Source organism: Lonchura striata, chromosome 2 (genome assembly GCF_050655825.1).
Source record: "Lonchura striata isolate lonStrDom1 chromosome 2, ASM5065582v1, whole genome shotgun sequence".
NCBI classification, from domain to species: Eukaryota; Metazoa; Chordata; class Aves; order Passeriformes; family Estrildidae; genus Lonchura; species Lonchura striata.
In genome coordinates, this window is record NC_140704.1 from 148,988,403 (window position 1) to 149,006,394 (window position 17,992).

General features: G+C 43.5%; 1 protein-coding gene across 2 annotated transcripts in view; it reads left to right on the forward strand.

Moving 5' to 3' along the window:
- The window catches only part of CCN4 (cellular communication network factor 4), a 34,194-nt gene that overhangs the window by 1,117 nt on the left and 15,085 nt on the right, over nt 1–17,992 (forward strand). The gene's annotated exons all lie outside the window — the stretch shown is intronic.

A 17,992-nucleotide genomic window follows, 5' to 3' on the forward strand; every position in this document is an offset into this window, starting at 1 on the left:
GTCCCACGGCAGCAGCAGCGCCTGTCCTCGGAGGGTGAGCGGTGCCCTGTCCCCTGCCCCCATCCCCGGAGGCTCAGGGAGCCTTGGGGACCCCGTTTGGAATACCCAGCTGGAGGTGGGATGTTCCCGGAGCCAGACACGTGTCAGCGGTGTCTGAGCATCCCTGCGCTCGGAGCGGGGTGACATCGAGCACTCTGCGCCGGCAGGGCTGCGGGCATCAGGGTTTTGTGAGAGACTCCAATCCAGGAAAGCAGCACGCGTGGTGCACGCCAGGACACCTGTGTGACAGCAGATGGCGCGGAGATAAGTCCTGCGTGGATGCTGATAACAGGGCGTCTTCTGTAAAATAAAACACACCACAAAACCGACAGCGAGCAAACGGCACCTCTTGCGCTCCTGCGGGAAGTTGGTTCTTACCACAGCTGATTTCTGTTCAGCAAGGAAAGTCAAAGGAGGGAGGTGCCTCCTGTCCCCCAAACGCTGTCACTAGGAGAGATCTGTGCAAACCGTGTAAATTGTGCAGTGGTTGTCCTGGGTTCCCTTGGTACCAAAGCTTTTGTAAAAAACCTGCTGTGGCATGAAAAATCTCTGTGAGTGTGTCAATACATGCAGGCACATGCCCTTGCTGAGGGGGTAGGCAAGTGAATGCAATTCAGATACTCCTAGCAGCATGGTTGGTCTAAAGAGTACTAGAAAGAGTTCAAACCAGTTTTTTTAAATAGCCTAAAAAGTCTCCTGGGTCTCAACAGCTCAGTTCCAGCTTAGGCTGTCCATTGAAAGAGCAGAAGTTGCTCCTTGGAGCATTCAGGGACATTGTCACATCCTGAACACACCCATGGGGTTGGAACTTGGAAGGCTGTGCTAAGAAACCACTGAGTGGGGATAATTTCTCCACAGTAATGAACTGGCTTTCCTGACCCTCTCCATGCCTGACCTGGGATGTGATGGCAGGTTGGTAGGCTGAGGAAAAACAGGTTTCTGTTTGTCGTATACAAAGGAGTGGGATAAAAAAAGAGTACAACATGTATCAGTGAGAGGGGATGGGGAGAGCATCTGGTGGGGGAGTATTAGCCTATGTAGTATTGAAATGACTTTTGGGAGCAGAGAATTCTTAATTTGGTCTGATTAGGGAAACTGTATGAAGAAAGAAGGAATATTGCAATTATTTTGGGATATTGATATTTAGCTGGCCTGGCCATCCTGCTAATTTTAGTTAAGTCATGAGAGTCATAACAGATGAGTCCTGGTAAAGCTCCAACACTGTCCCAACTCATCATCTGTAGCTTTTTGTCTTTGCTGGCATAACCACAGCAGTAATAAAAATCTCTCTAACTCTGCAGAGACATCAATGGGGCAGTAGCACCAGGCAGGTCCCTGTGCACATTGTGCAAAGCCCTGTGGTCTCCCTGGAGACTTGTAACTCTTCATGTATAGGAAGAACTATGGACAGAAAAAGATGTTCCACTGGGAAGGAAGAGGGTTGACCCTCTGGGTTAGATATAATATTGATCCAGGGAGAAAGTCAGAGGAGATAATACAGGAAGGTCAGGCAGGTCTCAAAGGCATCTCAGAAGGCAGCTCTCAGGTTCTGCATCTCCTGGTACTGTTTGAAACTACTGTTTGAAGAAGTTACTCAGTTCTTAAAGAATTTTATCAACAGGGGTTTTTATTAGGGCAAAACTGCACAGGTGATGGGCTTGTGAAGAAAAAACTAACTGAACATAGCTGGAATTTTAGGCATAAGTTTGGAATTTTTTTTTTTATTTTTTTACATAGATATAAGGACAGAGACCATGGGAACCTAAGTTCCTTCAACCAGGCTGAGACTCCTCAGCGCCTGAGTAATTTTTGCAGCAAGGATTTTAAAACTGGATGTGTTGGCTCCTTTCAGTCTTGCACATTGAGGAGTCAGAGCCAGCATTTCAGTCTCTAGTCCTGATGACTCAGAAGTGTGAGACCACTTATTCAGAAAGGACAAAATGTCCTAAACCAGGGTGATGATTAAAGAAGCTATTCTGCACTTGGTAGAAAATTAGTAAAGGAGCTTATGTAGGAAGAACAGTATTGGAGGTTTCTAAAACATGTGAAGTAGAATAATAGGTAGGGTGTGGATCTGACAATCTAAAATAAAATATAATAGAGTGAATGCAAACTTGCAGGCTTCTCAAATAGAGAAAGAAAGCAAATAATCAAGTTGTTCTTCATCACATCTACTAGTAGGCATGTATTTATGTAAATAATGTGATGGCAGTCATGGTGCACAAACACAAAGCTTTTGGTTTTGATGGATGGGAAGGAGGAGAGAGATGCTCAAAAATGGTTTTATTTGTCACTATCTTATTTGTGGACACCTACTTCACTACACAGTAACTGATAATGACGCAGGCTCAGGCTGCCTCAGGCTGTGTGTTAAGAACCACAATGTGTCCTTTTTCTTTCTTTTATGAGATTTATTTTACAGATATAAAGCCAAGAACTTCATCTTTAAAATATTTGGATTTGGAAGCAGGAAAAAATTTTAAAATTTCTTTGGGCTCTTCCAGGAAAAACCTGGAAGAAAAACCTATATTTTCACCAAACATAAACAAAAAACTAAAACAAAGCAAAACAAAAACACGAAGAAAAGAAAAAGTGACACATTTATTCTTCCCTGCAAAAACCCCATGGCTCTCCAGGGAGGGTGAGCTGAGGTTTACCTGTTAAGTACTTAACAGAATGCTCCTGGTTTGCGCCATGGCTAATGATGCACAGATAATCTCAGGCAGCGCAGGTTCAAAGCTGCTGTGCCTTGTCCTTCTAACCTTCCCACCATTCCCTCTTGCTTGACAACATCTGGTTACCAGAGACAGACTGGATGCACTTCTCTGTAGAAGGGCTCTTATCCTACACTTCCATAAATTGTAATGACAATTAAATTGCTCTGGTTATAACAGCTGAAGATGCAGCAATGGAAATGGACATCTTGAGGCTTGAAGCTGGCAGACACAGCTCCCGTGGGTATGGCTGCATTGTGCACAGGGCCTTCCCAAAGCTGATCTTTCATTTGGCAGACCCTGCTCACACATCCACTTGCAGAGTGAAATCATTGCTAAGGCAACATCCTGAAGGTAGCACTGAATGTTCTTCACATGGATCAGAGGCCCACACCCAAGTCTATTTCTGATGAAGATGCTTCCTAAGTACACACACACACACACACACACACACACACACGCACAGAGAGACAGAGAGAGAGAGAGAGATAAGAAGGACCTGATGCATTTTCTTTCATATTTTTTCCTATAAGTCTCTGAATTTGCTTTGGTAGTGTGAAACAATATATTTTCCAGTATCAACTGTAACAGAGCTGTGGACAGGGATTGGTTTTCTCACCCTCCTCACAGATGTGCCACTGCCTGTTTATGTCCCCGGGACAGGTCCTGTCCCCATTCCACACTGCAGCAGTGCTGCCCTCAGGGGCGGCTTCTCCAGGAAAAGGCATTGATAAAAGTGATATCTATGGATTTTAGCAAAAGTGTGAGATTTATATGAAGATTCAGTGTGTCTGTCCTTTCAAGGACTCGTGTATGTTTAGTTTCTCACACCTTTCTCAGGTGCTATGCTTGAAAATTTCAGAAGTCCTCTATTCCCATATGGTACATTTGTCTTTGTTCCTCAGAAGCTCTGGGCTCCCATGTTAGGATGTAAAGAGTTGATTTAGCATCTTGCCAGGGCTCAGCTTACTGAGAACTTCTCCTTTTGGATGTCTCAGTGTCCCAGAGGGGTCTTGAGCATTCCTGTCTGGACAGCCCTGGCTCTCATGCCTGAGTGGAACTGAAGCTGTTTTTAAACCCAAGAAATGTATGTGAACCTTGGCAGCTGTGGCCTGGCAAAAGCTGGACACCCACAGCTTCAGCTGAAGATATATTTGAATATTGAACATGACAGTGTCTCACGGTGTGGGCCAGAAAGCAGGGTGAGATTTTACTCAGTCTTTCAGATTTGTTACCAGGAGGTTTGAGTAGGTGTCCTGGATTAATTTATTCCTCCTGCTTCCCCCTTTGCTTTCATATGATACAATTCAAGCATCCTCTTTCTTATGGTCTTTGTCTTAAAAGCAAAATTTTCCCTTTCTGTTGAGTAGAAACATTGACTGATAGTTGATAGGCCCAAAGAAATGCTACTCATTTGTTTCCTTTCTGTGTTCTGATGTCCACCAAGTTGGACTGGACTTCCAGCACCCAATTTCCCCAACATTCCCTCTTCATCATTCCCTTCTTCCTAGGTGTTGTGCCACCCAGGGTTTGCTGCACCCTGAGGTGAGTTCTCTTTGGCTTCCCATTGCTGCAGGAGATCACAGATCTGAGATTTACAGTTGTGCTGCAGGGTCAAGGGACTCTGACTGCTGTTTTAGGAGCTCTGTGCAGGTATTCTCCAGTGCTGCTCTGAGTTTCCCAGCTATGGGTGAGGATTACGTGTTCTTCTACAGCCTGGTGGTTCCCCAGCCGTGGGATGTTCCTCTGCTGGTGTTCTGTTATTTATTTGCATCCATACTGAAACCTTATGTGTGCTCTGGTATCTTGGGTGAAGCTTCTGGAGTCTTTTTAATCCCTTGTATTTTCTCATAGACTGCTGATAGGTTTTGTAGTCCTTGCATCTGGGCAAGGTGTGGGAAAATAAAAGGGCAAAAAAGGCATTTTTACCCCTGTGGTTGCCAGCCACTGACTCTGTTCCACAAGTAAATATTCTTGTGGTTGGGGAAGGAAGGGAGAGCCTTTAGGCTGAAATAGCTGTGGAAGAAGATAGCACTTAAGCTGAACTTTGTGGCACAACTCAAATAATGAATTTCTAATACTTGAGTTGGTAATGCATTCCAGGACCCTGTGGTCATCTCAGTTCCTCTTTTCTTTCTCAATAGCTCCCACGTTCTTCTGTTTTATTAGTCTGGGTCTGTCATTCCACTTAACCTATAAAGCAAACAAGAGATGAGCAAGTTGGAAGGCAAATTTTCATGAAATCCAGGATGGCGAGCAATAAGCCCAAAAGGAAACCTGAGAGGTATTTGCAGAAATAATTGTGGGCTCATCCACAGAGGGTTATGAGTCACCTGGATCCTGATGTTGCTGGACAGCTGCACAGTTAAGCCTTTGCTGTCACAGAACAATTCCAGCACTGCAAAAGGACCTTATCCTCTGAGCTTGCATTGCAAATTCACAGGATTTCCGAGGTAAAAGAAATCTCATGCTTGGTGACGGGAAGGTGCAGCAAGATCTCTTGGTCCAGCATGAACAAACTCCCACTCATCTTAAAGTAAACTTGCCCTTTTCTTTCCAAACATATTGAAATAATCTCCAGTGAAAGGCTTCCAAGCAGATATGATGGATTGGTTTCCAAGCAGATATGATGGATTTGTTTTATTATTACATCTCTAACATGCAACTGTGTAGCTTGACTCAGTTGGTATTTACATTAGATTCAGAAATATGAAAATATCATGTGTAGTCATAGAATTATAGAATGGTTTGGGTTGGACAGGACTTTTAAAGGTTATACTGTCCAACACTGCTGCAGTGAGCAGGGGCATCCTCAACTCAGCCAGGGCTGCTCAGAGCCCTCCAACCTGACTGTCAGTGTTTTCAGGGATGGAGCATCCACCACCTGTCTGGGCAACCAGTGCCAGTGTTCAACCACCCTTCCAAAAATCTTCCTCATGTCTAATCCAAACTGACCCTCCTTCAGTTTACACCCATTATCCCTTGCATCCTTGCAGTGTCTGTGTATAAGGAAAATAACACAGTAAAGTCAGGAGTAAAGTCAGAAGTAGTAACCAACTTTGTCATTCTGTACAGTGCCTGACAGAAAATCAGCTGTATGCCACCAGGAGCAGTGCAGCCCACATAGGCTTCACAGATTTGACCAAAATTGCTCTGAATGACTCACTGACTATCATTATTAAATATTTTATTTTCATTAGAAGGTAGCAATAATTTGTAGCTGCATGAATTGTTGCACTTTCCCTTTTCTAGAATTTGTAAATGCAGCTCACATTTTAATTTCTGAGTGGCTGAAAGGTTTTGATTCTTTCCATGCTCTACCCATTTTCTACATTATGATCAGACTTTTCTTTTTGTTGTTTTCTTACTGAAGCTTTTGAGTTACAAGTGAATGCAGAAAGGGTAGGGGGTTGTTTTTTCTCTTGCTGAAGTTTCCTCTTCTCCACACAGATATCCTTGGCCTGTGGAAAGAAGAACATAGCATAAAAAATGGAGCATGGCTTTGCTGGAACACAGTTTTCGCCTTTTGGGGGCAACAATAATCACCCAAAGCAATGACTCTGATGAACTTGTTTTATCCATGTAGGCACCAGCCTTCTTGCACTGTGTGAACAATAATATACCAGGGCTCTGCAGAGAGACTGGGAACTTCCCCAGAAAGTGCCATGACTATCCTATAGCATCTTCTGGCTGTGCTCTACACCCCTGTGCCACCATCACTGCCATGCCTGATGTGTCCTTGGCATTCTCATAGTTCTGGGCACATGAGGTCACCCTGTAGCTGAGGTTTCAGACTTAAAAATCCTCCTTTCTGTTTTTTTCAAGTCCACCAGTATATTCCTGGGTGTATGTGATGACCAAGCAGGCTATAGCTCACATTTATTATCACCCACTTGTATCAGCTGTGACAAAGAAAGCCAAGAAGGCCAATGGCTCCTGGCCTGGATCAGGAATGGTGTGGCCAGCAGGAGCAGGGAGGTCATTCTCCCCCTGCACTTGGCACTGGTGAGGTCACACCTCAAGTGCTGTGTCCAGTTCTGGCCCCTCAGTTTGGGAAGGATGCTGAGATGCTCGAGCACGTCCAGAGGAGGCAACGAGGCTGGAGAGGGGCTTGGAACACAGATCCTGTGAGGAACGGCTGAGGGAGCTGGGGGTGTGTAGCCTGGAGAAAAGGAGACTCAGGGGTGGCCTTGTCACTCTCTACAATTCCCTGAAAGCTGGTTGTAGTCAGGTGGGGTTTGGTCTCTTTCACCAGGCAGCACTGACAGAACGAGAGGTCACAGTCTCAAGCTGCGTCAAAGGAAACATAGGTTGGATATTGGGAAAAAGCTTTTCATGCAAAGTGTGATAAAATACTGGAATGGTCTGCCCAGGGAGGTGGTGGAGTCACCATCCCTGGATGTGTTTAAAAAAAGACTGGATGTGGCACTTGGTGCCATGGTTTAGTTGAGGTGTCAGGGAACAGGTTGGACTCGATGATCTTGAAGGTCTCTTCCAACCTTGTGATTCTGTGAAAAGGAACTCTGTATCTGGGCTGATAAGGAGGCAAAGACATTGAAATCCATATGGGGAGAATTAAGTTCTCCTCTGAATGGCTGGCACGTGTTCCTGGCTGCCCCCAGGCTATCAGTTCCTTGGGTTGAGACTAACAGCTGGGTTATTTTAGCTGTTTAGCAAGGAAGGACCAAAACCACAAAAACGGCAGCCAGTGCTAAGAATCTGCAAATGGATTATACTATGAAACTCTTTGGTAACATTTTAATGAAGGGAAAAAAAAAAAAAGGTGGAAAACAATAATTAGGAAAATAGCCAGGTTTCATTAACTAGTTTGGCCATTCAGCAGGTGATTTATTGATAAGTACTGCTGGCAATATTTCCTGCAGGATCCTGGACTTACAGGACTGAATGATACCCACAGCATCTGTGTGTGGGCTGATAAACACATGGAATAAGAAAATGAGGGCAAATTCATTTGGCTCCTTTCTGTGAGTTTTATTTCCACATTTGACCCTAACAGTTAAATATAAAATGACATCCCTGCTATTTAACACTGCAGTTCATTTATGGAGACTGTTCACTATTAATTTTCACTGTTCTAGTAGAGTGCTAAGGGCACAATTTTAAAATTACATTGATTCTATGAGGCCCAGCAGTCCTTGAGCCTGACAAAGGGGTCATAGGTAGTGAAATCTGGGAGGCTGCTTGACTTATATTTCCAGATTTTGCATCAAAACCTGGGCTGTTTTTGTTCAGTGTACTGGGGTTCCCCACAGAGGTGGTGTGATCCTGCTTGTGAAGGCTGCTGAATTCCTTGCCCACTAAAGCTGCCTGGGTGTGGGTGAGCTCCCAGGCTTGTGGTGGAACAATGCATTACATACCTAGTTTCAGGCTCAAATAAAATATTTCTACTTTTTAAAGATTATATGCTTAATTCTGTGTGGTTTACGTGTGTGTGTGTGTGTGTGTGTGTGTGTGTGTGTGTAGGACATATATGCAACCCCCATTCCCTTTGCATTTTTTTGGTTTGTGTCAGTTCTTCCATACATATCATACAGAGAGTCTCTTTGCACTTGAGAAGATATTTGTGCCATATTTTTCGCTGTTTTTCCCTGTCCCAGCTATCTTAAAATGCTTGCCAGAGTATCATCTGGGAGTAGGGAGTATTTGATTAGAGGAGTGAATGGATACTACAGCAGCAAAGTTGAGATTCCTTCAAAAACTCTGCAGCCTCAATAACTGTAACATTTTATAGAGCAATTATTCAATAATTGAATTTGTTTCATTCCCATGTGACTATAAAGGCGTTGATCGTGGTTGCATTGTTCACCTTCTGACATACAAGGGAAACCTCCTCAGAAAAGCTGCCTCTGCAGTGGGAGCTGGCAGGATATAAATATCCTGGCTAAACACCTCCCACCCCCTCCCCACCTGCTTCTCGCTGTGGTTTTGCTGCTACAAATGGTGCAAATGGCACAAATGGTGCAAATGGCACAAATGGTGCAAATGGTACAAATGGTGCAAATGGTACAAATGGTGCAAATGGTGTCTGTGGAGCAGCCGTGGCCCGGGGGATGCTCGGGAGAAGCAGGTTCTGCTGGGGAGCACCATTTGTGCACCAACACTGCCCTCGCGTGTCAGGGCTGTGTGAGACCAAAATGTTAGTAACCACATCATCAGCAATTCATCTTCATCCTCTGAGACAGACCACACAGCTGGTGTCCTCCTCCATGCCTGGAAGCAGCAGCGTTAACTGTTTAAGGGCTGAGAAGTTGCCACTTTCAAGGCTGGCATTGTTTGGGGTGGGGAAGTTCTGGTTTGTTCTGCTTTGTTTTGTTCTGTGTTATGACATTCATAGTTATCAGCAGGTCTCTGGATCACAAACAGGAATTTTGTCACCTGCTTGGTTTAGCCCGGGGCTCCAGCAGTATCAGAGCTGCCTGCAAGCAAGAGGGAATCGTGTTTCATCATTCTGCACAGACCCATCAAGCTATAAACTGCTGATCACCACTGATGTGTGGGTTTGGAGGTGTGGGAGAGGTGAGAGAGTTCTGCCCTTTTGCAGGCATGAGGTGCATGTGAGGGCTGAAATCAAAACACTGTGAAACTGGCTTTGCTGAGCTGACAGCACCTGAGAGGCAGCTCAGTGGAACAATTTCTTTTTTGCATCCAGTAAGAACTGTGACTTAGTTTATTAGCTGTGTGTAGGAGGAGGGATCATGGTATGGTTACAGTGTAGAACAAGAAATCTAACAGCTATTTCTGGCTCTGCCACAGATATCCTGTCTGCCTGTAGGACAGTCACTTCTCTGGGGCCCCAGATTAAAATGGGATCATTTAATAACATCACCCTCATGAAAGTTGCTTCTTTCCACCATGAGTGATCACTCCTAGAAACAAATGTGACATGCTCTTCTTGCTTGTGCATGTGGTGTGTGTGCATTCTGAATTGCCTTTAAGTATATCAGCCTTCAAATTTAATTCTTGCATCAGTTTTTTATGTTCATTTTCTGGCGTCTCTTTACCAAAACTCTGAATTTCAGTTCTCTTTCCACTGGCCTTGGGATCGAAGGGATTAATTCTCCAGCTCAATTAATCCTTTTTCTATATTTATAATTTTACTCCTTTTCTTTTTTTCTTAGTGAATTTGTGCCAGGAAGTGTTCTCTTTTCCTTACTTGTAGTTTCCACTGTATTTCATTCAAAAGCTATGGTTTTGCCCCCAAAGTCTTGTAAAAGGTGAGGCCTCTCTCTATTTTCTTTCTTCCACATTTGCAATGTGTCAGCTTTTGTTAGGGGTGCTAGGGAAAGTACAGCTGCTTTTTGGGGCTTTCTGTTGTGTGTTAAAAGAGGATCTGAGCTCCAGGTATATCTGGAATAAAGTCTGTAGTGCAAAGTCCAGACTGGCTTAAGAGCTGGCTCTGACTTCTTCTAAGCCTCCTCATTCCCTGCACAGATTTGCTCTTTTTGCTGCTTCTGGGCCAGATCTCGAGGAACAGCCTGTTTTCCCTGTTCGGGGACTCATCACCCCGCTGCCTTCTCTTTCGTGGGGGACAAGAAGCTGCCCATAGCCACCACTGTGCTGACTGCTCCCCCAGAGCAGCTCTCACTAAAAAGAAAAAAATATATCCCTTAGAAAAATTGTTTGGATCAGCCCATCTCCCTGGCCTCTCATGGGAGACTTCTCCAGGTGATCTTCTCTCCAAGCTGGCTTTGGCTGTGTCCCCCTGCTGGCTTCTCATCCTTGATGCTCTGCTCAGCTGCTGCTCTGGGCAGCCAAAACCTGGCTGAGAGAACCCCGTGGTGTTCTCCTGTTGTGTCCCAGGGCCAAAATTTGGGGCTCCCAAGGCAGATGAATCCCAGCCAGGGACCTCGGGGCCAGGGCACCCACAGCCCCAGTGGCCTCCCCTTGCCGTGGGCTCCAGGGTAAGAGCAAACGCCCAATTCAGAGCTGTCACAGTGGAGCCCTGGGAGCTGACCACCCTTATAACCACCTTATAACCAGCTTTATCCAAGCCTTGCATGCCAAATGTTGTCAGCCAAGTGCTGCTGATTTTTGGAAAGGAAAAGAATTCTTTTTGTAGTCATGAGCTAGCAGCCAAGAGAAGGAACTTTCCCTTGCCAGGTCTGCTGAATTTTAAATGTGAGCTCTATGGAAATCCAGAACAGCACAGACCAGATGTGGTGAAATTGCCCATGACAAAGTAAGGAAACTTTACAAATCTGAGAGAACATCAAGGTGAAAATTTTTAATCTGAATTCAAGGTTTTCTTTAAAGAATGTTATCAAGTAGCCAAACTATTAAAAAGAGATTTCCCTTAAAGCTGAGATGCAGAGAGGATCTCAGAACATCTGTTGATGGGAGCTTCCTGATGAACCCCAGTTCAGTGCTGAGGAAACACTATTTTGGAATGAAACTATTCTTTTATTCCCTTCTCACAAACATTGAATAAATCTTTCTGAGATATTTGAATAGCAGACATTCTGAATTATCTTAATGTTATGAACATACCTGCTGCCTCCTGGCAGTTGCCCTGGGTTTTCAGCCTCAGCCTGTGGAAACCCATGGTGCTTTTTGGTATTTTTTAAATCTCATAATATTTTGTGATCATATTATTTTCCCTTGATGCTATTAAAGTGCAAGAAAATGTTTTCACTTTTAGTTGGGTTTTTTTTTGGAGATTTTTGTTTGTTTGTTTGTTTTTGAGGATTTTTTGGGTCAATTTGTGTGGATTATTTGATGCTATTAAAATCTATGGCATGAAATGATACATCACCATTTCCCCTGATTTGAGTAATTGCCTGAAATAAAACACCCAAACGAACAGGATATGGATCTAAATCCCTCTTAATGATTGAAAATAAGGTAAAAATGGTTCAGAGTGACTGTGGAACCCAGGCATCCTCTCTCCACAGCCACTACCAAGCAGACAGTATCTGTTTTCTCTTATGACCTGAGGTTAATGGTTGTGGGTTCTGTCAACATGGGGGTTGAGACTCTGGTTCCTAAATGTCAGCCTTAAACTCCCCCCAATCACCATGCAGTTTGTATCAGACTTGAAATCATTAGTTCTTGGCTTGCAAAATGAGTGTATTTGGAAAAATAAAATGTGGTTCCTTCTCATTTTGCATCAGTCTCTTTGTAACAGGTTGGCTTGCTTGTGTGTCTGTGGTTTGTTTTTTCTAATAAGAGACTGAGTAGGAAGGACACTCCAAGTGCTGTGTAACAAAATTTGCAGGTTTTTTACTCACCTTCTGATAAAAATGCAAATACACTTTCTGCAATTTTTGTAGAGTTGTGATGAACTTTATCAGAAATGGGGGGTGGAGAAAGAGGAGGGACAGGAAGAAAAGTCCTTTTGTATTACAGTTAAAATGCTGAATTCCACTGTTTTCTTGGAAAGCTAATGGGAGCTCTGGGTAGAGTCAGGAACGTGATCCACACCAATATTCTAATATCTCTTTATTTTTCTCTACTTTGTGTCTGAGTTTTATATTGAAACCAATGAGAGTTGGACACTCTTCTGGGGCTGGGAGCTTGGCTGAAGGAATTGAGAAATGCAAAATTGAAATTATAACTTCTTAAGGATATTCAACCACGGAGGATATTGGAGAGAGGAGAAAAGTGTCCTGGAGACCAGTCAAAATGTGGGGGTGAAAGCTGAGAGATGGACAGCCATGGAGGTCTGGTCCACAGCACTTTGGCTGCTTCTGGCTCAGCTCAACCCAAGGGCCTGTCAGTCATCCTCATGTCAGTAAATTCCCACTATGTGAGATTTCCGTGAGCCTTGAATAGGCTTTATGTCTTCATGGTGGGCTGGAAAATGGATGCTACTGCTGCTAAGTGCTGTGCCAGCACACTGGGACCTGCCCTCTCCCCTCTCTGTCCTTTGCTGCTACAGAGTGCACACTTGAGGTCTTTCTTCTTTGTGTTCAATCTCCACTGTTAATCTCCTCGGTAGATTTGAGAAAGAAAAGGACAAGTTTAAAAATGCACTTCTGACTCCAGATTCCACTTCCTGTTGATACAGCTGGGTTTCCTACTGGATGGCTCTGTAAACACAAAGTTTAACCCTTCAGATCTTCCAGTTGTGTTGCTACAGCATCACCAGTTTCTCTCCTTAAAGGAAATTTCTACCTTATCTGTCCAGATCATCCTTTTTTTCCTCCTTCTTTTTGCACATCCCCACACATCACACATCCTGCTGTAGCTTAACACTTCATTCAAAAGAAACAGGATTTCCTCTTGTTGTTGGCGAAAACACTTCTGTCCTTCACCATCTACACTTTGTCATATTGTTTTTGGCATTAGATCCTTTAAGTTTAATCCACAGTAATTGAAATCATTAAATTCCCTGGCAAGAGCACCAGCAGAAAAACAATGTACCAGAATTCTGTAAAGAGAATTTTTAGTCTATGAGATGAGAAAATGTCTAATAGAATTCAGCTTGGGATAAATTACATTCCAGGGGTGTTTCAGCCCTTTATACCAGAACAAAATCTTCACCTGTGTCTGTTTTCATTCTGGGTCTGCACACAATTTAATAGATGGCATTGGGGGTGTCACACTATATTTAATTGATGGCATCTGTGATACCATACCCATTGGTGAGGACCTGGTTGCATCTGACTCTGCCATCTTGAGTGAAACCTCTCTGCTGCTGGAGCTACAGGCATATCCAGCCTGAGGAATATGCTGGCTGCCAGATCATTGTTCCCCTTATGTGAAAAATACGGAAAACCCCTTTTTTTCTAAAGTAGATTTCTTGAAGCTGCTCAACTATGGTGTTCCACCTTATTCAAACTCTTCCAGACACATCTGAAAGTCATATTCAGATAAAGTCATATGCTAAAAGCTGAATAAGGATATTTCTGTGGGTGAGTAAGTAAAAATTTGTTCTTCCCAGGCACAGCAAAGCCCTGGGGTTATAGCCCTTGTAGCAGCTCTGGGTTTCCCACCTCTCCCTGTCCATACTGGTATCTTCAGAGGGAACCCTTGGGATCTCCCTCACCTGCATTCATTCCTTTGTCCCAGGCTGCTGCATGTTCCTCCATGGTCTGGGCAGCTCACAGTCTTCGAGTTTGCTCCTTGTAGCAAAAGAATTGTTTCCACTCCTGTTCTGCAGACACAGAGAGGTTAAAGCTGAGCTCAACAGCAAAGTCATGCCTGACTCTTCCAATGTAGAGTTTATGTTCTCTACCTTTGGCTGCATTAAAATCAGGCATTTTACACAGAATTTTCAATCTCCTGTGAAGTCAATGCAATGATCCCCTTTGCATTTAGCAGAGAGAGGTCCAGGGTTTGCACCCAGCAGCTGTGAATGCAGCTCCTTGCTCAGAGGAGCTGAGGAGAATGGGTGGGTTTTGACACATTTCACCAGAGCCAAAGATCCCCATGATCTACTGAGTGTCTCACAAGTGTGGTTACTGCTTAGAGCCAAACCTGAAATCTTCTACAGCACTGCACAGAGCTGGTGACTTGCTCCAGCACATTTTTGGAGCCAAAACTCTCATACATTTATTTGACTGACAGGGGGATTTATTTGTGGACTCGATCAAATTAATTTGTTGGTGCAAATTATCTTTTATTAGCATAAGTATTCTTTTAAGGCATTGATATTTTAGTCATGCTGTTCTGCCTATCATTTATCCTTTGCAGTGACTATGAGAAGTGAAGAAGATGCATCCCATGTGCAATTGCCACATGGCTTTGTGGTCTACATTAGAAAAGGAACTTCTCTTTTACAGACTTATTTGTAACTATGTCTCACTGCATGGACATCTCCAGGTCCCAGTCAAAATTTATTTCCTCCATTTCTCCTCCTTTCTCCAGCTCTGACTCTCCAACTGGAAGATTTTGGGCTGTTCAGCCTGGAAAAGAGAAATCTTCATGGTGGAGTCATTGTAGCCTTCCATTACTTATAAAAGCAGCTTATAAAAAAGAGACACAGGCAGACTTTTTATGGGCAGATAGTGACAGGACAAAGGGGAACAGTTTTAAATCAGAAGAAGAGACATTTACATCAGATATTAGGAAGAAATCCTTTACTGTGAGGAGGTAAGGCATTGACACAGTTGCCCAGAGAAGTTTTGGACATGCCATCTCTGGAAATGTTAAAGGCAGGCTGGATGGGGCTCTGAGCAACCTGCTCTACTGGATTCCTGCCTTTTCTAGGGGAAATCCGGTCAGATATCCTCTTGGATATGTAATAAATGAGTAGCTTCTGCATTCATAGGGAAGAAAAGTGTTCATTTTATATCTCTAATAGGATAAATTGACCCTCAAATTACAGTGTGCCTCAAAACTTTTACCTCCTGATAGTCTTATCTTGAAAGCAGAGTTTCTTTTCCTTTCTTAAAGAAAAAGTGGAGGTTGGTTTGCTTGTGGTTGGGCTTGTAGCTTACATGAAGTTTATTACAGCACAAAGAAAATTAATAATATGTAAAAACAATTTGTGATTTTACATGTCGTGCTAGATGATCTCTTGGAAATGCAGCACTGATGTTGATTTCTAGCATGATCCCCAGATAGGTTGAAGTCTGTCATGAAGAACTCATCTGTCTCAGATTGGTGAGACAGACTTTAAGGGGTAATTTTCACTCTAGATGGCATTCAGTCTGTGGGCTTCTGATGTCCTTTTGCACATGTCTTAATTCAGGTACTGTACAGCATTTCACACCTGACCAGAGCTAGACTGAACTGAGCAGCTGGGTAAGAATAGCACTTGATCTGTATTCCTAGATTTCAAAGAAAGAGGATGCTTCTTTCTGACATTGTCTGTTTTGGTAGACTACAAACTACCTGTGCAGGCTTGTCGCTTGTAGCAGATAATAAAAAAACTGAGCACAGGGTTGTCTTGGATCTGGTACATCTCGTGATGTGCAGACACATTGAGTATCTGAAATTTAGTCTCCTCCTGTCTGCTTACAAAACCTGTACTTCAATCTACTTCAGTGTCCCAATTACCATCTAGAAAATTAGCAAATTACAGATTTTTTTAGTATTCCTTTCCATCCTCTGATATCATCATTGGGGAGGGTCATTATGTACATGTTTTGGCACATAATGTCTCTGCTCCACATGTTGACCTAGTAAAATTTCTTCAGATAGGCTGGGCTTGTTCCAGGGATTTAGGCAGATAAGTTCAGCAAAGCTTGGGAAAAGCAGGCCTCTAGCTAATTACTCTGCTCCTGCTAAATTATCTCATCATAAAATTGGCAAGGTTGTTTGTGCTGATCTCAGTTTAGCTTCTAATATGAGCTTGCAGCAATTCATCATTTCTCTAGCTTATGGACCACCCTGTGTCTGGCTTGCTGCCTACCTGCTGTGCATGGGCTCAGAGTCCCTTCCAACCACGGTCTTCTGTACATCTGATCTCATGCAGTGCTTGCAGATACATTTATACTGAATTTACTGGTTTTATTTAAAACTCTTAAGTCTATTTTTGCATGTGTGTGTGTTGTTGTTTTGTAGATTTCTGCTTTTCAAGTCAGAAGAAAAAATGCTCAGAAGGCTTGTGTTGCCATTCTGCTGCTTGGTTCTCTTTTTAGGCATCACTGCTGCAAAAGACTTCAGATTTCCTTTGGAGAACCTTTCCTGCACATTCTAAAGCACAGTGACAAAATACATAATTAAATCTGTCAGGGGGATTTTAAGAGGCAGTTGTTTGACATTGGTACCCTGTGATATGGTTAAAAGCTTGATACCAGCTTTAGGAAGTAAACATATTAGGAAGATAATGTCTCCCTAGGGAATTCTCTACTTCAGTTCCTCTAGGATGTGATTTAAAGCAGCATCTGCTCTGTGCTGTGTATCGTTTTATACTTTCCTCAGATCCCTGAAATGAAGATTGTTTAGATGTGATTATGAGTGAATCATTTCACACTGTAGTATAGAGAACTGTCATGGGAATTCTGTCTGGGATTTTGAAAGAGGCAGAAGGGACTTTACATGGTGTCCCACCCTTCCAAGAAACGGGAGCACCCAAGATTCATAGGTGTTCATGTTGACAAGCAATGACAAAAGTCCATGAAAGCTGACAAAGTTTTATTGATAAATTACTCACTTTGCATGGAAATTGGTGTAAGTTAGTCCCTGTTCTACTGTAAGCACACAAAAGTGGGGTTTGGATAAAGGAATAGGGTGATAGAGAAAAGAGAGAGATGGATTGGATTAAAGAAGAGGAGAGAGAGGAGGGAAGAGAGACATCACCAGTCAGATCCATCTGATAAGGTGTCCAGGCTCCTGGGGCACACACCCCAGGGCTTCATGGGGGTAATATTTTATTGACAAATCTTCCCTGTCCTGGAAATAACTTTCTAATTTTCTATAGAAATTATTTAGCATGCACAGACACTCTGTTCTTCTTCACTTTTCTGGAAATGGGTTGGAGGGTTTTGAGGGTATTTAGTGGTCTTGATTCCCCCTGAGCCTGTTCCTCCGCTTCATCCCTGCCCTTGTTCTGTACTGTGTTGTGTTAATCTCCAGGAGCCAGAACAAGGACATTTATCCAGATATGTACTGCCTCTACCTGCCTGTGATCCCTTCTCCAGCCACATCCTGTTCTTTCTCACAGTGTGTTATTACCAACACTCTTGGTTGGCCCCACAGCTGTTTGGCTGTCGGTGTTTGAGACATCCACATAAGCCCCTTATCTTCTGTGATTCCATGATTTACTTACATGACAGTGAGGGCAGAAAACCTGACCCCTGGAAGCAGCACAGGCCATGGTGCTGGTTCTGTCCTGCTGTCAGTGTGATCAGATGCCCCCAGAGGGTGATGGGGAAAAGTAGAAAGTGTTCAATTCCCCTTTTCCTCTTTGTGACAATCTGGGCACTTCAGTTACCTCATGTTCATGGTTTGTCCCTCACCCTGCCTTAACCATGTCATATGACTTTAACTCACAGGGAGATTTTGTGGTTTGTCTTCTGTGTGAGGCTCTTTCCTCTGCACCCTCAGTGTGATGACAACACTCATTCATTTCCCAGATGTCTTAGCACTGCCATGATCCTGTTTTCAGGGATTTCCAGATGCCTGCTGCTTGTTCAGAACATCAGTCAGACCTCTTGCTGTCTGGATGCATCTTCAAGTCATGTTTCTCTTCTTTCATTTAAATACTATTCCATTTGATCTTTGGAATTTAATCTGTTTTCTTTCTCAGAGGACCTCATGGTGGGGGATATCAGCTGAAATTTTCACAATACAGATGTGAAAGTATCACAGGCTAAGAGGAGTTGTGGTGG